This window comes from Lepus europaeus, chromosome 7 (assembly GCF_033115175.1).
Source record: "Lepus europaeus isolate LE1 chromosome 7, mLepTim1.pri, whole genome shotgun sequence".
NCBI lineage: Eukaryota > Metazoa > Chordata > Mammalia > Lagomorpha > Leporidae > Lepus > Lepus europaeus.
The window spans coordinates 115,240,931-115,261,309 of NC_084833.1; the positions used below are offsets into that span (position 1 = coordinate 115,240,931).

The window sequence follows — 20,379 nt, forward strand, 5'->3', positions numbered from 1 at the left end:
ATAATTCTTGGGTGTTATGTGATAGAATAATTAATGGCCCTGTTGGCTGAAATAAATAAGATTAAAAAGCAGATTATCAGCCAGTGCCGAGGCTCAATAGGCTAATCCTCTGCCTTGCAGTGCCGGCACACCGGGTTCTAGTCCCGGTCGGGGTGTCGGATTCTGTCCCGGTTGCCCCTCTTCCAGGCCAGCTCTCTGCTGTGGCCAGGGAGTGCAGTGGAGGATGGCCCAAGTGCTTGGGCCCTGCACCCCATGGGAGACCAGGAGAAGCACCTGGCTCCTGCCATCAGATCAGCGCGGTGCGCCGGCCACAGCGCGCCGGCCGCAGCGGCCATTGGAGGGTGAACCAACGGCAAAGGAAGACCTTTCTCTCTGTCTCTCTCTCTCTCTCACTGTCCACTCTGCCTGTCCAAAAAAAAAAAAGGAGATTAGCCATCACTTCTATTCTGGCCAAGGTAAGTTTGAGCAACATATTCAAATCCTACCGTTAAGTGCACAGGTGCATTCAGGAGTCTGTAGCTGTGGGGAGAAGCCACTGTTGGAAACAGAATTCGGGCCTATGAAAGCTTGGTCTGTAGGAGCTCTCCTGATGGAAAATATATTTAGAGGATGGAGGAGAGGAGATACAAGTAAGAGCCTAGGGTTATTCCAACTTCAGAGACCTAACCAGAAAGGAGTACAAATGGAGACTAAGAAATTGCAAGCAATCAAATAACAAGAAGTCCAGAAGAGTGTTACCTTGGGAGAGAAAAATGAAACTGTTTGCAGATGAAGAAAGTGATCACCTGTGTCAAACACGGAGGGGCAGAGTAAGGTGAGACACCGTGAGAGTCATGGTTATGGGGACAAGAATAGTTTCAGCAGAGAAAGAACAAGGGTCTGAGGTTGGGAAGGGCAGAAACATAGCCAGCAGGCAGACAGCTCCTTCAAGGGTGCTGCCAAACCAAAGCAGCGGAAGCACAGGGAACTGCTGGAGACCGATGGCACTCAAGGGAAGGTTTGCCTCTGTGTTTTATAATACAAAGGTAGTACACCACATTTAGCAAAACTAACAAAGTCTGACAAAACCCAGCTCTGGCAAGGATGTGGGTTAAAAAAAAACAAATTGCCATCTACACTGTTGATAGAAATACAACCAGTAGGTTCTTTTGGGGAGAAATTTGGTAATATTTATCAAAAATCCTTCATTCATGCAACAAATATTTACTGAATGCCTGTCATATGTTAGGTACCATCCCACGAGCTTGGGAGTAGAGCAATTAAAAATACCTAAATAAAATTAGTAACACAGACAAAAACTCCCACCTTATGCTCACATTCTAGTGGGATACATGGAAAATAAACAAGATAAATTAATAAAATAAATAAATTATGAGGCCAGTGCTATGGCTTAACAGGTAAAACCTCTGCCTACAGTGCCAACATCGCATATGGGCACCAGTTCAAGTTCCGGCTGTTCCACTTCCAATCCAGCTCTCTGCTATGGCCTGGGAAAGCAGTAGAAGATGGCCCAAGTCCTTGGGCCCCTGCACCCACGTGGGAGAACCCAGAAGAGGCTCCTGGCTTCAGACAGGCACAGCTCTAGCCATTGTGGCCATCTGGGGAGTGAACCAGCAGATAGAAGACCTCTCTCTTACTCTCTGCTTCTCTGTAATTCTGCCTTTCAAATAAAACAAATAAATCTTTTTAACAATTAATTAATTGATTAACAATCTGCATGCCATCCTTCAGATATGGTTAATTCTTTCTCCTCCATACCTGGATATGCACTCACCACTGTACTCATTACTGTACTAAGTGACTTATCTGGTCACATGGCTCTGTCCTCTTGGAAGGCAAGAACACTCTTATATTCAATTTGGTAGAATTCTAATGCTTAGCAGAAGGCATTTAATAAATATTTCTTAGAATGAGATATATCTTAATAGAACATAATTCCTAGAATTACCTTAAAAGTCATATTTAATGAGAACTGCCATTTCATCTGAATTCAGTGTATTTTAGCTATCCTTGTTATTCACTCATATGTATAATTTTAAAAATCAGCAAATAATAAGTACCTACTATATACCAGAAACTATGCTCCACCAGGTTATTGTGTATGCAAATTTTGACCCCCATTCCTACTTGGCCAAGGTTGGACATAGAACCTGTAACTATGAAATACAACAAAAATTTAACAATGGTGTTTCATTATTGACATTTTAAAAATGAGAATTTCACACACATTTTCATTTATGCAAAGAAAGGTTAATCCCAACCATTGCAAGGTACCTTAAATAGGGCTTATCATAAACCATACAGTATCTGCCAGGATCTGCACATCCTCTCTGTGATAAGCTATTCCAAAAGCCAAAAGTTGCAAACTCAAGTTTATCCAGTTCCTGGGTATCAGGTCATGGATGGTCTTTCTCTTCCTTGCTGACCTCTTTTAAAAAGTGGTAGGGGACACACTGGCACTGTTCATCAGCAGGAGGGTGCAGCTGTGTGAAAACTTTTCTGGTTTATTTGAATTCTCACTTGGTTCAAAGCTAAGGGTTGACACAGCACTGGTAAGCACTCAAGGCAAAGTAAACATTCCAATAACTTGTTAACAGGAGACCCTTCCCTGAGAGAATGGGGACAAGAGGAGCGTGTCTTCTTCTGCCAAATCTTTCTTCAAGTATTTATTTATTAAAAAGCAGTGAAACAAATTTCAGAGTCAACTTTAACCCTAGCACATGACCTACTGATACTTGATAGCTGTTCTTTGAAGTTCCATGGCTCATTATTGCCACTTAAATATTAGCACATGGGAATCTCCTTTAAGAAGTCTGTTTCTATTAGGTTGCCTTGCATGCTTTCAGTTGGTTTTGGAACTTGGAAAGAACCTATGGCCATAAAAGCATTTAACAAGTATCTGTTGACCTGGTTATTATCTTTAACCATGGCAAGCCTGCTCTGTTAGTAAACTGTGATCTTAAGAACAAGAGTAGGATTCTGTTGTCCATGGATCAGGTAACTGACATATTCAACCACCACCAACAGCACCTCAGGTACAAACTCACAAATAAACATCACAGACCACAGGGAGGGTCAGAGATGCATCCTACTGGGAAATCATTCAATGCAGTGTTGCCTTCAAAAGTACTCTTTCTCAAAAAAAGGAAACTTGACTTTAGTGCCCCATTATTTGACTAGGTTACTAGAATATATATATACATATATAGTATATAAATACATACATATATAGTGTGTATATGTGTGTATATATATACGTATATACATACATACACACACACACACACACATACACTGGGGCAGGCATGGTAGTATGGGAGCTGAAGTTGCAGTCTGGGACATCTGCTTCACATATCGGAGTGCTGGTTCGAGGCCTGACTTCAGTTCCCATCCAGCTCTCTGCTAACACATCCTGGGAGGTAGCAGCTGATGGCCAACTGCTTGGATCCCTGCCACCCAAGTGGGAGACCTGGATGGAGTTCCTGGCTCGTCTTAGGCCTGGCCCAGACCTGGCTGTTGTAGACATTTGGAGAGTGAACCAATGGATGCAAGATCTCTCTCTCTCCTCCCCTCACCCACTACTCTGCCTTTCAAGTAGAAGAAAATTAACATTTTTTAGAAGAACATATATAGATTTGGTTTAATATATATACACACATATCCCCCTGTACTGCTCCAACAAATGGACAGTTTTATGTGGCCAGGTTCACCACAGCCAAACAACACTCTTGCCAGAGTCTCACACACAGGTCAGCAGCCTTAACAAGTATACCCTTGGGACCCTTGGGACCAGCGCTATGGCACAGTGGGTTAATGCCCTGGCCTGAAGCGCAAGCATCCCATATGGGCGCCAGTTCGAGACCCGGCTGCTCCTCTTCCGATCCAGCTCTCTTCTATGGCCTGAAAGCAGTAGAGGATGGCCCAAGTCCTCGGACCCTTGCACCCACATGGGAGACCAGAAAGAAGCTCCTGGCTCCTGGCTTCGGATCGGCGCAGCTCTGGCCGTTGCAGTCAATTGGGGAGTGAACCAGCAGATGGAAGACCTCTCTATCTCTCTGCGTCTCCTCTCTCTGTGTAACTCTTTCAAATAAATAAATAAATCTTTAAAAAAAAAAAAAAAGTATGTCCTCTTTCATACCCGTGAAAACTGACCTAAGCAGAGGGACAGCCACCCTCATTTCCTATACACACTTGTTTTCCATCCTCCTCTCCCCTCTCTTCTGGTGTAAAAACACATACCAGCAAAGAAAGAAAAGGCTGCAGCTGGAGTGCACCAGCCTACTCCACACCACATGGGCTTCACACACACATCACTTGCCAGGTTGGATGATTTCTGCTCCAGGACACATGACATTCAAATATTCTCTTGCAAAAATTACAAACGGGGGCCAGCGCCGTACACAGTAAGTTAATCCTCCACCAGCAGCACCGGCATCCCATATGGGCACCGGTTCTAGTCCCGGCTGTTCCTCTACCAATCCAGCTCTCTGTTGTGAAGATGGCCCAAGTCCTTGGGCCCCTGCAACCATATGGGATCAGGAAGAGGCACCTAGTTCCTGTCTTCGGATCAGCACAGCTCTGGCCATTGCATTTTGGGAGTGAACCAACGACAGAAGACCTCTCTCGCTCTCTGTCTCTCCCTCTCATTGTCTGTAACTCTACCTCCCAAAGAAATAAATAAAATCTTTTTAAAAAATTACAATTTTTTTAAACTTCAGTGTGGCTCTCATTTAGAATTTTTTAAAGCCCCCAATGTTAACTTAATGCCTGCTAATATTTTAAACAAAATATTCAAATTTTTTTCACAAATTTCACAGTCAGTATGTCACTTTTCTAAGTAGAAAATTGTTAACAAAAAAAGTTTCTACAAATATTGTATTTGTTGTGGGGTAGTGGGTTAAGCTGCTGCCTATGACACTAGTATCTCATATCGGAGTCAGAGTTCAAGTCCTGACTGCTCCTCTTCTGATCTAGCTCCCTGCTAATGTGCCTGGGAAGACAGCAGAAGATGGCCCAAGTGCTTGGCCCCCTGACACCCATATGGGAGATCTAGATGGGGTTCCTGGCTCCTGGCTCCTTGTTTATGCCTGGCCCAGCTCAGGCCGTTGGTGGACATATGGGGAATGAACCAGCGATAGAAAATCTCCCTTTCTCTCTCCCTCTCTGTAATTCTTTCAAATATTTTCTTAAAAATACTCATTTTTTTTTAAAAAAAAAATTTTAAAATAGTCATTGACAAAAAACATTCAGCATAGAATACAAGGAAAATGTATACAAGTATAAAAAGGACAAGCCCACCACCTACAGGTAACACATTTGATGTACTTCCTTTTAATCCTCTTTAATACATAAGCATATTAACATAACCGAGGTCATAACACACGAGAGGTTATTTTTAGCATTTATTTCTTTATTTGAAGGAGAGCTCCCATCCACTAGTTCACTCCCCAAATGCCCACAATGGTTGGCCTGGGTCAACTCCAAGGCCACGGCCAAAGCTGGGAGCTGGGAACTCAATCCAGGCCTCCCGTGTGGGTGACAGGAACCCAATCACCGGAGCCATCACCGATGCCGCCCAGGGTCCCCATTAGCAGAAGGCTGGAATCCAAGGCCTCAAGTAGGAACAGAACTCAGGCACAGTGAGGAGAATGTGGTTGTCTTAACAGGCATCTTAAGTAGTAGGCTAAATACCCACTCCCCTCACTTTGTGACAGTTTTATATCCTTTTCTTCACTTATTACACAATGATCACTTTTCCATATTAAATTCTTCATAAACATAATTTGTAACAGCTGCAAATACTCTACTGAATGGATTATTTTCATGTTCCTCACTGTTCCTTTTTGAATAATCAGGCTACTTTTTAATATATCTGCACAAACATTTTCAAGACATTCAACACATATTGTCAAGCTGTGATCCAAAGAGACCACTGGTGTATCAACAACACCATCAGCAGAACACCAAGGCAACCCCTCCCAGCCAGTTCACACAGTGAAAGTAAAGTGTGAGTATAAAACATGGCTTTGAGAATGATCAATTAAAACACTTGATGGGGCATTAGGCAACGTCGCCTATCAGGGATTTCTCTTAACAGGATTCTGGACTTACATAAAAGTAACTGCCAAGAAGATGAAGGGCATAGGTATTGTAGGCCACAGTTACCGAACCTCGTCATTCTCTGAACTCCCTCTGATAACAAACCACCATGGACACAACATCTCTGCTTTTTACCCAAAACCCATTATAAAGTAGGAATAGGAGTCCCTGTTGTTATGCTGTGTGGTTCTAATTTATAACATGTATTTCTCTAAAAATAAATTTGTATGCAAAAATTGCTGACACTTCATGGGAATATGTGCTGGCATTCAAAACTGTAAACTTCCTATTCATTTCAAAATCGTACTCTCACTTCTCTTCTGCTTTCCTTGTCCATATAGTATGCAGACACTTCTGTGTGCCTAAACCACTAGAAATAGAAAAACAACTCCAGGGATTGGGTTCCACATGTGAAAAACAACACTGGTAGGATTCACCTAACTCACTGGTTTCAGATGGAATTAAGATGACCATGAGAAAGTCTCCTATCTCCTTCATGTCGTCAGATGGAGTTAAAAGTCAACTCCACTGCCGTTCTGAGGGGCCAAGAAGATGTTTAGTCGTCACTGTGTTTCCAGGATATCACCTGGTAACAGTCTCTCCAGGAAAAAGTCTGTAAGGCATTAAGAAAAAGAAAAAAAAAAAAAAAAAAGAGGGGTGGGGCTGGGGAGTGAAGGCATTCAGGTGTAGTGGCGCATTAAACCTACAAACCAAGACAACTTTCTTCTACACTGCAAGGCTGTGGAGAGCGCTCCCATCATGTCTGGCAGGAGGGCTGTTGGCCGAGTCCTGGCTTACAAAGAACAGCTGGTAATTCTTAAGTTAGGGGGCTTTCTTTAAGCCTTCCCTTCACATCCACCCAGAAAGCAATTTGTCGTGTATAACAGAGTGTAATAGATGTGCCACTCCAGGCTTAGCAGCATTTCTGTGGGCAAAGGGAGCTAAAGGCATGCCTCATCTCAGAAGGAGAGAGGAAATACTTCCCTAGCGTTTACTTAACTTATTGTTCAGGTTGTGAACTTACTGCTTTCATAACCCCTTTTCAACACGCTGCCAGAATAATCCTGTGGGGAAAGTCTTTCCTGAATCTCTAGATTTCATTACTTTGTTTTTGAAGCCACGCCTTTGCTTTCATAAAGATGATCAAGGCTGTCTCGGAATTACCTCCTCCCTAGGCTCCGATGTCATACTTCCTCATACCTTTCTTTCAAGCTCAGGGAATAGCTGGGATTAATTTGCGAACAAAAACTTGGCTTTGGGATCAGTACAGTTCTTCAAAATAGGAAATTCTTTACGTTAGTTTCCTTTTTAAAGGAATTCTATTCTGCATAAAACATGGTGATTTCCTTTTAAGAGACTGATCCCTATTTTCCAACAATCTAATTCAAAACATGTTATTTATCAGCCATTAAGAAACAAAGGAAAGTTTTATTTTTGCAGTAACTAAAAACTAAAACATATCTACTTAAAAATTCTTGATTAGGTTCTACCAAGATTAGTTCAGTAAAATTCTTTTTTGAAAATTTTTAGTAAAAGGCAGAAAGAAAGAGAAAGAGACAAAGAGCTCCCACCCACTGGGTGCTCCCCAAATGCCTGCAACAGCCAGGGCTGGGCCAGGTCAAAGCCAGGAATCCCGACTTCAATCCAGGCCTCCCATACAGGTTGCATGGGGACCCAACTGTTTCAGGCATCACCTGCTGTCTCCCAGGATGCCTATTAACAGGACGATCAGAAGCAGAGCCTGGACCAAACCCAGGTACTCAAGTGTGTGATGCTGGTGTGCCAAGGGGCCTCTTAGCCACTGGGACAAATGTCCCCACCTGCCGGAACCTTGTCTTTAAATTCCACTTTCCACAAACTCTTTGAAGGGCCCTCATAGGACATTTGCTTTGGGCAAGATCCTGTTGAGGGGTACAAAAACAAGGAAGCTGTAATTCTGAAACTAAAGGAAATTGAAACGGAGCTAGGAAAAGGGGACATGACTGTAATTAACTCCAAAATAAGAGAAAAGGTCCTAAGTATAATCAGAAAGTAAAAAAGTACTGAAAGAGCTGAAAGCAGAGGAACTGACACAGGGTGCATGCCTATGCTGGGTCAGACACGGCCATATCCTGAGAGCCCAACCATGAACAAGAGACACCACGTCTGCCAGCAAGAGGCTTACAGTCACGTGGGGGAGGTGACAACTACAGAGGCAATTAAAGTACAGACTTCCCTACCACAGCCACTACCCAGAGGGCATCTTTTGCCATAATGACTCTTAAAAAGCTATCCCTCTTTTTGGACTGCTTCTTTACATTCAGTACAACTCTTTCCTACAGAAACTAAAGAAAATCACCCTAAAAAGTAGTAATTTATGACCGTTTCAGGTAAGGTGCACTCATCAATTTATATGACACCATGGGTTTTCGTCAGAAAGCATCAGGGTACTACTCCAGACAGTCCATGGAAAATGAGTATTTCAAAAAACCATGCATGGATATTAAATGCTGCCACACCAACATAAACATATCTTTGAATGGCACTTCCCCACAAACTTTTCGAAGCACCTTCATATGATGCAGAAATAATGGCATTATCTGAATCTGATAAGCGTTAACCTTGAGCTTCATGAATAGGTGCCACATGCTAAGGAATACAGCGTCTCGAGGTGAGCAGCACACCCACCCACAAGCTTGGAGCTCGTGGTTCAGCCTGTATTTTGCTGGCAGGTGTTTGTGCCGTAGCTTTGTGGAGTTCCCCGCCTCCTCACCACCAGCTTCAAAGGCCTCACAGTCCCTCCAACAATAGCCACTGCCCTCAAGTCTTCCCTTCCACCTGTGACAAGCAAGTCAACTCATTTAAGAATAGATTTTCTTTCATTTACTTTCAAAATACTGCTTAGCACCTCTACAAATCGGTCTTCACTGTGCAATGGATAAGGTTTTCTGGGAAAACTGGCTATCTTGAATTGGGATGCAATACATCATGATTTTATTCCATCAAATCCAACAGACATGGTTTTCACTAAGGGGCAGAATTTTGAGGAAATAAAGGTTTTCAGGGATTAAAGGAGTTCAGTGAAGGAGAGAAGAGACGGGTGAGCTACAGAGTACGCCAAGTACAGATGCTACAGGAAAAACCAAAGGCGTGTCTCACCAAGATATGGAGGGCAGCAGATTTCTCCGAGGAAATGAAGATTGCGTGTGATCAGATGAACACGTGTTGGGGAAGCAGGAAGAGGAAGAGAAGGGAGGGATTCTAAGCAGAGAGAACCTTGGGTTTGCAGAGTCAACGGTAGAAAAGAGCAAGGCAGTATGGGCTCCATTCAGATAAGAACAGGAGGGCAAACGTGTAGTGAGAGGGAAGGCTACACAGGGAGTAGAAACCAGAGCCCAAAGGACAATAGAACTCCTGTTACGGTGTCTGGCTTTTATCCCTCGAGGAGTCAAGCAAATACACGATCAGATCTGCACCTTCCAAATAAAGTGCTTACTGGGCAATGGGGAAAAGGGCTGAAGAGAAGTCAGAGGGCTGTTGTGAAAGAGGATGGGGTGGGGCCAGCACTGTGGCGAGTAGGCTAAGCCTCTGGCTACAGCGCTGGCACCCCGTGTGGACACAGATTATGTCCCGACTGCTCCTCTTCTGATCCAGCTCCCTGCTATGGGCTGGAAAAGCAGTGGAAGATGGCCCAAGTCCTTGGGCCCCTGCACCCACATGGGAAACTCAGAAGATCCTGGCTCTTGGCCTCAGATTGGCCCGGCTCCAGCTGTTGCCGAAGGAAGCCCTGTCTGTTATCTCCCTCTCTCTGTAAAGTTACCTCTGAAATAAATAAATAAAATCTAGAAAAGAAAAGAAAAGAAAAGAAAAGAAAAGAAAAAGAGTTTGGGGATCTGTACTTAGGGACTATCAGAGGATCAATTAATAAGACCGAAACAACTTTAAGATAGGGGCATATTTAAGACCTAAATAGAAGAAGCTCCAGGACTTGGAGATTGAGTGGGTTGGACTAAGTAGGAACACACCACTCAAATGTCTTTGGAATCCACTCATCCATTGGTTCACGTCTTGATTTTCTCACTGATTTGACAGTCATTTCATCAAAGGTCACTTTGGATGAGAGACTGAGTGGATGATACACTTTTTCTAAGACAGGAGAGGCATGAGAGAGCGCATTGCATTTTGTAGTTCATTGTTGCCATTTTGAGGGGAGAGGAGGCAATGGAGAGACAGTGCATCTGACGATGTGGAGCTCTGAGCTGAGAAAGATGGAAATGGATTCTAAGCACGAAATCTGGCAGGCGAGCACAAAGCCTGGAGTTACAGGAGATGTGGGTGGCAGATCTGGATGGTGGGTGAGATTTGGTCAGCAGCAGCACATAGAGGGAATCCCGAATAGGGAGGGAGCCGCAGGCTGAATTAAAAAAAAAAAAATCCACATTTGGGGGAATAAGAATTATTAATTAATTTTCCTTGAAAGGCAGAGAAATAAAGACAGGCAGGTAGCCAGAACACTCTCTTCCACTGGTTCACTTCCTAAATGCCCACAACAGCCAGGGCTGGGCCTGACTGAAGCCAGAGGAGCCCAGTACTCAACCCGGATCTCCTCTGTGGATAGCAAGGACCCAACTACCTGAACCATCATCTAGTGTTTCCCAGGGTGTGCATTAACAGGAAGCTGGAATCAGAAGTGGAGCCGGGATTCAAAGCTAGGCACTTCTGTATGAGATGCAGACACCCTAAACAATGGCATCACTGCTACACCAAATACCACCCCAAGAACTCTTCACTCAAGATAACGCACACTATCAATACCACTTATGGAAAAAGAAATCTTTTAAGAAAAGGAAAAAATATTCCAGGGATGCAATCAAGCACCCAGACTTCTTGAAAGTCATTCATTCTCCACACTGATAGACGTTTCAAAGCTGTTAACATGCTAGGAGAATCATATGTTCCTTAACTGTTCACTTCTTCATGATCACGGCGGCGTTGATCAGTGACGGTCTTCATGCTGTCCACAAAATGAGAGCAATGGCTGGCATACATCCTTCAGTGATTTTACAGGAGGGCAGGGGGAGAAGAGGAGGGCGAGGAAAGGAGGTGAAGTAAATCTAGTTGCAACAAGCAGAGAATCTAATAGTTCACATGTTAATCTCTGGGGGCGGTGTGGGTTCTTTTAGAAACTAAAGAATCCCTTGAAGCAGTCATGTGCAATTGACGACAATGTTTTCTCTGACCTGCCACAGGCCTCTGGGTCGGAGAAGGAACACATAAATCTGACAGACGAAGAGCTGCAGGGTACCCAGCACCCAGTCCGCGGTCAGTAACAGGCAGTAGGCGCTCCTCGCCAGAATAAAGCCCCTTGGTTCAAAATATAACTGACCACAAAACCCACTTGATGAGCACATATTAATGATCACGCAATCACTCAGATCAGCTTTTCTTTAACAAAAAAAAGTGACACCTACAGCCCTCATGGCCCTCCCCCCCGCTCCTGCCCAGGCGCAGTGGAGTCAGCCAAGCACACAAAGGATCCGGCTGCTGCAAAAGCCCTTCCTTTCACTGTGGACGGCCGAAAGTGGGCAAGAAAATGGAAGTGACGTGGAGTTATGGCACCAGAAAGGCCAAATGAGCAAAGAAATAATCAACTCCGCATGAACCACTTGGGCTCCCACACAATGAAAAGGGCCTAGGACTAACCCCAGGAAAGGTCACTGGGATCAAAGGTCACAGCAGAAAATGGCAAGAGTTGAGGGGCGGCCGACTGCCATGGAAGCAATGTGGTCCTAATTACACAGGGACAGGAGGAGGCTGGGAGCAGCTGAGGTTCTGTGCACCGTATCTGCGTGGTTTTTTTTCAAAAGTCAAGTGTTCCTGTTCCCCTCTCTTTCTGAGCGACTATTTCTTCCTGCCTCTGCAGGACAGGAAGCCAAGAACTGCACAGATAAGATGATTCTGGCGTTCACAGTGGACTATCCAGGAGCACTGCGAATATTTTAAAACATGGCTGCATACAAATGGTGATATTCTAAAAAGTGACTTGGGGAGATTTTTAAAAAGACAAAATGCAGTACGTTGCAAGAGGATTACTCTGCAAGCACTAGTCTGGCACTCCTCAAATTTTCAACTCTGTCACTAGAATCAGTTTATGAGAAAAAAAAAATAATAAACATTATGGTAACCACAAAACAAAGGCTAAAAGCAAAATTTTTAAATTTCCTTAAACCCAGCTAAGCTTGGAAAGGCTAATATTGTAAACCTGCAGACAGACACTTGGCTAGGCTCCTTTGATGGAGGATGAGAAGGAGGGATATGGAAACATGTGATGAAGCGCTCTATTTAAGAGTTAGGTCATGGCTTTAAGACAGTTGTTAATCAGCCTGGTGTTTCTGTTTTAACCTCGCCAAATGATGCTCTGGACTATTGTTAAGTATGGGATTTTCCTTGGCAGTTACAATTCCTACCCTCACGGGGTTTGGTTTAGATTCCATTTTAATAACAAAGGGAAAACAACCTCAAGGAGAAACTCATTTCCATGTACATTATGACATCTACATTCAAGCATTCGGCAAAGAGCAAACAGGAAAAAAAATAGAAATCTTGGGAAAGTCTCTTTGCTGCAAATAAACTTGAAACAAAGTTGGTTGAATGTTGGATCACAGGCTCTATATTAGGTCACCTGTTGAGTGATGTGTTTGCTAGAGACCTGGAACATTCTGATACTAGTTTCCAAATACTTCATTCATCTTTAAACTTGGCTCTAAGAAACAACGGAAGGAGCCTAGATGTCTTACACGCCCCTGCTTTGTTCAAACTAGTGCTGGGAATTCGGTCAGACACAGCTTCAAATCTGCCATCCCACCATGGAAGAGTGGCTATGCACTGACAATAGGACTCTTCAAGCACATTCTTAAATTGACATACAAGTCAATCACAGATTACTGTGTAGTCAGTACCTAATTGGCTGGTAAGGCTAAGCGTAATAAAAATATACATTGGCCCATACCAAGGAAAATTGCAACCCAAAAAACTTTTCATGCTTGATGGGCAATTAAAACCCAAGTAACAGTTGGGATACAAAGTCCCAATGAACTAGGAAACAGAAAAACAATTAAGATCACAGAGTCTTTGCAAATACAGCACGACACAGCACGAGGCTTTAGTCCAATCAGAAAAGCCCAAGAAGTTGTCTTTGACATTAGGTCCAGCCCACCTAGCAGAAAAGCAAAGTTTGAGCAAGGCTGAACTGGCACCAGCAGCAGCAGCTGCCTGGCACCATGACACTAGGCAAAGTGAACAGGACAGTCACACGGAATGACTCAAGGACAGGAATACAGAAGATACACATGCGCACACACACCCCTACAAACACACAGACACACAGAGATCCAACGGAAGACAGATCAACTTACTCCAATCATGCTTGTCTGTGCAAAACTTTCCTGCAAACCCTTCACTAATCAGAATGCATACACCAGGCATGAAAACCATCCTCTATGACTACACCTGATTTTTTAACCTCCTATAGCCTTAACCCCAACACTATGACCCTATTTATTCATTAATGGCTATTAAAAAAAAAAGACAATACCAAAGTTTAAAAAAAAAAAAAGAAGTTCAGAACACTAAAGACAATTCCAAAAGAACTCCAATATTCTTGGCACAGTAACAGTGATTTGAGATTAAATATCGTTTCCAAGATAACAGGCCCTCTAAAGACTCAATTCTCATATGTATGTGGGTGTTTATAAATAAAAGCTCAATTTCTTAAAAACGATACTGCCCTCCTCATTCATGGTTACACAACAGTCATGCTTCACATGTGTAGAACATTGTTTTCCATGATTACACACATACACACCCCTGCAGGCTGGATTCTTCTTTGAAGGCTTTCACTGTTGACAACACGAGGGTTTTCTGTTTTTTTTTTAGTGAAACTTTTTAAAACCTTCTTCTTTATACAACATCACATGCCTAGTTTGGCTCTGAGAATCAAAGAATGTTGTGGGTTTGGGCCTCAGCTTAATTTCCTAAAATCTCTTCACTCAACCCATTTTCTAAGGAGAGATTATCAGTGGGACTGCAGTCTGCAGCCTGAAACCACAAAGAGTAGGTTTTCATTCATTTACACAGCAAAAAAAAAAAAAAGTGTTATGTGCTAAGTCTGTTCTTACTGCCATAGCAGAAGACTCAAGTGACTAGGTCATTTAGAAAGAACAGATTTACTGGCTCTGGAGACCAAGAGCATGGCGCAGGCATCGGGTGGGGGCCTTGTGCTTTGTCATTCCACGATGGAAGGGTGAAAAGGTAGGAGCACAAGAAAGCCACTCCCTCAACAACGAACCTACTGCTGAGATCACCGTGTTTAATCCATGCATGAGGGCAGACAGCAGACCTAATCTAGTCTTAAAGGTCTCATCTCCCAACACTGGGAGGTAAGTTTCCAAACATGAACTCTGGGAAAACACTGAAGCCACAGAAAGTACCTACAATCAAGGTCATTGAGGAAAAAACAGAGGAGGGGGGAGGAGATCCAACAGGTTTCGGCAGCAGAGATGTTGACCTCACTTCCTAAAACACTAAATCTCTGACATTTGTCTAAGAAATAGAATGAAAAGCGTTTTTGGAATTAAGTTCCCCAAAAAACCACATGATCCCTAATTTTTTCAAATATGTTTAAAATAAGATTATTAGCTGGTGGTCCAAACTGACCTATATCCTTCCCCAGAGAATGTTATCCAGAACACTTACTAACAGTATGGCGTAGGTTCTGTCTGCAAGAGAAGAAAAAAAGAATCCCACCGTTTTTTGGTTTAGTTTTCTCCAGCCTGAGAGCTCTCTGATGAGCACTTTACAACTGCTGTGTTTAAATGAAAAAAGAAATACACCTTACACTACAGTTTTGCCTCATCTTTGGCACACTCCTAATATGACTGCAGTAATGAAAGAGGAAATTGGGGGTTGGGGCAGCAAAGGTATCCAAAGTCAACAAAATTTAGCTCTAAAAATTAAGTTCAGCACTTCAGTTTGCAAGCAAAATGGAGCGCTTGTGTTCACTCCAAAGAAAAAAGAGCCCAGTTGAAAAGAAAAATAAATAAATAAATAAGAGACCTGAAGTTCACAGTTTCAATGTAAGAACTTGGACTTGAGAGGCAGTCCTTACACTTTACCATTGCGGTGAAGAGATGGTGACACTTCCCAAGCAATCTCTCTTGCTTTGTGAAAGCAACATCCACCATTTCACAAACTATCCAGGAGGCAGGCACAGAATTCTGCAAAGGACACGATGGAAAAGATAGGGTTTCTCCTGAAGTCTCAACATGTTTGTTTTTTTGTTTTTGTTTTGAAGATCTATTCATATGTTTGAAAGGAAGAGTTACAAAGAGGCAGAGGCAGAGAGAGGTCTTCCATTGGCTGATTCACTCACCAGATGGCCACAATGGTAGGAGCTGTGCCAATCCAAAGCATGGAGCCAAGAGCTTTTTCTGAGTCTCCCATGTGAGTGCAGGGGCCCAAGAACTTGGGCCATCTTCTACGGCTTTCCCAGGCCATAGCAGAGAGCTGGACTGGAAGTGGAGCAGCAGGGACTCAAACCAGTGCCCATATGGGATGCCAGCACTGCAGGCAGTGTCTTTACTCTCCATGCCACAGCGCTGGCCATCAACATATATCTTTAAAAAAGAATCTTTGGTTAAAAACCAAAGGACCTTACCAATTTGAAAACTACTTAGTTATTAGGCTTTCCAAGAATTCATGAAACAAAACTCTTCATAACTCCATATAATCTCTTTTTTCTGTTCCTTGCTTCCCTGCCAACCTGGGAGGAATGGTCCAGACAGCAGGTGCACGTGTTCCAAAACATCAGATATTATTTTGTTTATTTGAATAACATTCTTTGCAAGAACAGCCTCAAGGTGTAAATAAAACATAGGACTAATTAAAATAGCCAAGAGCAGTACTAATAAAACATCTAAAAAGCAGCTTTTATGCAGTGGGAGGCTTTTCAGGAACTTGAATCCTAACCTCAGTGCAACAATGAACATACCCTTAAAACTCAGTAAGGTATTTCCATGTCTACCGAAGAGGCAGAAAAAAACAAGGTGAGTGTGTGGCAAGAGACAGGACCCTACCTGATATGGAGGCATCATAAAAACTGAGGCATAGGCCGGCGCCGTGGCTCACTAGGCTAATCCTCCGCCTTGCAGCGCTGGCACACCGGGTTCTAGTCCCGGTCGGGGCACCGGATTCTGTCCCGGTTGCCCCTCTTCCAGGCCAGCTCTCTGCTGTGGCCAGGGAGTGAAGTGGAGGATGGCCCAAGTACTTGGGCCCTGCACCCCATGGGAGACCAGGAGAAGCCCCTGGCTCCTGCCATTGGATCAGCGCGGTGCGCCGGCCACAGCGCGCCAACTGCGGCAGCCATTGGAGGGTGAACCAACGGCAAAAGGAAGGAAGACCTTTCTCTCTGTCTCTCTCTCTCACTGTCCACTCTGCCTGTCAAAAAAAAAAACTGAGGCATAAACCTTACATAGAGAAACGTCCAGCCTGAGAGACAGCAAACAGCCATCTCCCAATATACAGAATTATGTTGATAGTTGACTAAATTTACACTACAGCAATGGTTCCCAGACTCTGCATTTCAATAACCAAAAAATTTTAAAACAAAACACTTACATGATTTACATAAGACTGCAAACATTTATCAAGAACATTTAAAAAATGCCAACTAATGTAACTGTTTCATGGAAAAAACAAAAATGTAAATAAGAAATAGTTTCATAAGTCCAACTTTAGAAAGCAGTTGCTGCTGGTCTTTTGGTTGGTGTTTCCCATTTTACTCCAGACAAGTACAAAACCAACGATGTTTGTTCAGACATCAACATTACGAAGCAACTCATCTAAAGACATATGTTTCCACTGCCTTGAGCCAACAGGAGATATCCTAACAGCTCAATTCCATACATTTGGATATAAAATAGCCTAAGTCAAACATCCCAGGATAGAGCATTAAACAAATACCCTGTAGCTTTTCAACTTCAGTGTCAGCTGGTATAACCTCCCTAAAGCACCACTGTCACTTTTCTCAACAGTAACAGTTGTCTGTCTGCCACTCAAAAACCTCCAACTTGTCCCAGAGGCCCATCCCAAATCTTCAGGATCAGCCTTCTCTCCAGCACTCAGGGAAGCCGGTGTTTGAGAGGCAAGGCCCAACACTCAACGGCAAAGAAATCCCCTTCACCACCTTGCTCTCTCTGCACACAGCTTTAAGACTCAGGTTTTAAATCTTTCTCCCTTCTCCAGTAAGAGGCTTGGTTTTCATTTTAATCTGGTTTCCTCCATGTAAAACTCACAGTGGAAGAGTCACGAAGGGAGGGGGAAGGATTTTACTTTACCTGACTCACGATACTGTAAATAAAGAACTAGGAGAGTTTACTTACCCAGCACATACAAAATTTCTTTGGAGGGGCCTGTGTTGTGATACCATGGGTTAGGTTGCCTTTTGCCACTGACATTAAAGACCAGTTGAGTCCCATCTGTTTCACTTCCAATTCAGCTCCCTGCTAACGCACTAGGTGAAGCTGAGGAAGATGGTCCAAGTCCTTGGGCCCCTGCACCCATGTGGGAGACCCAAAAGAAGCTCCTGGCTCCTGCCTTCAGATGGGCCCAGTTCCAGCCGTTGTAGCCATCTAGGGAATGAACCAATGGAAGGAAGACCTCTCTCTGTGTGTGTCATTCCCTCTCTCTATCTGTAACTCTGCCTCTCAAATAAATAAATCAAAAAAAAAAAAAAATCAACAGCCAATAGTTACATAGATAATTTAAGTACTGAAGTCAAAATGACTAACAAAGAACATGATGAAGCATTACAGTAAAACCATAAACAAAAATGAAAAGAGTTTATTTAAATAATAGATGTTGCCAAAAGGTCCTTTAAACTTAGGGAGAAAGGATTCCCTAAGTATCACCAGAGGCACTGTCACTTGTGTTATAGCTGGAAAGGATTCACTTATCTACAAAATGTGTCATGATGTTAAAAGCTCTCCAGGCATCTGATCAGCAGTAGGTGTGGAAGTTTCTTTCTAAGTTTAGGTTTGCTTTAAGCCAAACTAATAAAATAGACCCCCTTCATATACTTAGGGTGGAGATCAGCATTACAGGCTAAAATACCAAGATCTTTTTGTACATAGTCATGTTTCTTGCAACCTGATCTGAACTTCTGAAGAGTCAGAATCATGTAATAGCAAATTGCACTGAATCCAAATTCCACCACATCATTGCGAGTAAGAAAATTTTTAAATTACTTTACGTGTACTGGACAAATTAACTGGGTCAAACCACAAAGAGTTTTGAAAACCGTCTTAAAATCAAGTCGATCTCTGACCTACCTCTTGCCAACACTTGTTTTTTTAAATCTTGAATATAGCAAATAAGTATCTAAGGAAAATCAAATACATTTTTAAAGCAATCTGCCATGATGCTAACCTAATTTATACATACATGAGATTTATACACACATGAGATTTTGCCAATACCAAGCAAAATCAATTTGCTATCTACATAAATAACTTTCTCTTCACAATAACTACAAAATTAGGACTTAAATATATTATACAGAGGGGCCATTGTTGGGACATAGCAAGTTAAGCCTCCACTTGCAATACCAGCATCCCATAACAGAGGTGGCTGGAGTCCTGAATACTCCATTTCCCATCCAGCTTCTTGTTAATGTGCCTGGGAAAAGTGAGAAAGATGCCCCAAATACTTGGATATCTGCCACCCACATGGAGTTCCTGGCTCCTGGCTTCAGCCTGCCTGGTCTAAGCCATTCAGGCCATTTGAGGAGTGAACCAGTGGATAGAAGATCTCTCTCTGCCTCTCCTTCTCTACTGCTCTTTCAAATAAATCAATACACATATGCATATTATACAGATATTTAAATATATACACACATATATGTACATATATGTATATACACACATATTGTACAGATATCTATACACACATGTATATATGTATATATACACACACATATATATACACACACACATATTGTACAGATATTTAAATCAGCCACCAGAGGAAGAGGAAGATTCAACTGTCTTAGCAGAAAGTTCTGCACCACAATGCCTGCCCTAGAACAAAAATCTTGCCAGGAGCCAGCACTGGCGTAGCCAGTAAAGCCAGTTCGAGTCCCAGCTGCTCCACTTCCAATCCAGCTCTCTGCTATGGTCTGGGAAAGCAGAAGTATGGCTCAAGTGCTTGGGCCCCTGCACTCACATGGGAGACTCAAAAGAAGCTCCTGACTCCTGGATTCAGATCAGCCCAGCTCCCGCCGTTGCAGCCATTTGGGGAGTAACCAGAGATGGAAAACCTCTCTCCCTCTCTCCCTCTCTCTCTCTGCATCTCTAACTCTGCCTTTCAAATAATAAATAAATAAATCTTTAAAAAAAAACATCTTGGGGTCAGCACTTTGGCACAGGTTAATCCTCTGCCTGTCACACTGGCATCCCATATGGGTGCTGGTTCAAGTCCTAACTGCTTCTCTTCCGATCCAGCTCTCCGCTACGGCCTGGGAAAGTAGTAGAAGATGGCCCAAGTGCTTGGGGTCCCCACACCCACATGGAAGACCCTAGTTTTGCATCAGCCCAGCTCCAGCTGTTGTGGCCTTTTGGAGAGTGAACCAGTGATAGAAGACCTCTGTCTCTTCCTCTCACTATCTGTAACTCTACCTCTCAAATAAATACATAAAATCTTTTTAAAAAAAACCTTGCCAAATAATTGTGATAATCTATTGCAATCCTGCCTCTTGCTTTCACTGCCTTGTGGGGAAATACACACACACACATATACACTTGTATATTTATGGACTCACTAAACGTCGTATGAGATTAATTATCCCAAACAATAATAGATGCCAATTACTAAGCTTTTGAGTTAAAGATTTTACATATGGGGCCAGCGCTGTGGCTCAGAGGGTTAATGCCCTGGCCTGAAGTGTCAGCATCCATTTGGGCGCCGGTTCTAGTCCCTGCTGCTCCTCTTCTGATCCAGCTCTCTGCTATGGCCTGGGAAAGCAGCAGAGGATGGCCCAGGTCCTTGGGCCCCTGCACCCACATGGGAGACCCGGAAAAAGCTCCTGGCTCCTGGCTTCGGATCAGTGCAGCTCCAGCTGTTGCGGCCAATTGGGGAGTGAACCAGCGGATGGAAGACCTCTCTCTCTCTCTCTCTGCCTCTCCTCTCTGTGTAACTCTTTCAAATAAATAAATAAATCTTTAAAAAAAAGATTTTACATATATTACA

General features: G+C 43.2%; 1 protein-coding gene across 12 annotated transcripts in view; it reads right to left on the minus strand.

Moving 5' to 3' along the window:
- The window catches only part of CDON (cell adhesion associated, oncogene regulated), a 111,945-nt gene that overhangs the window by 74,287 nt on the left and 17,279 nt on the right, over nucleotides 1-20,379 (minus strand). The gene's annotated exons all lie outside the window — the stretch shown is intronic.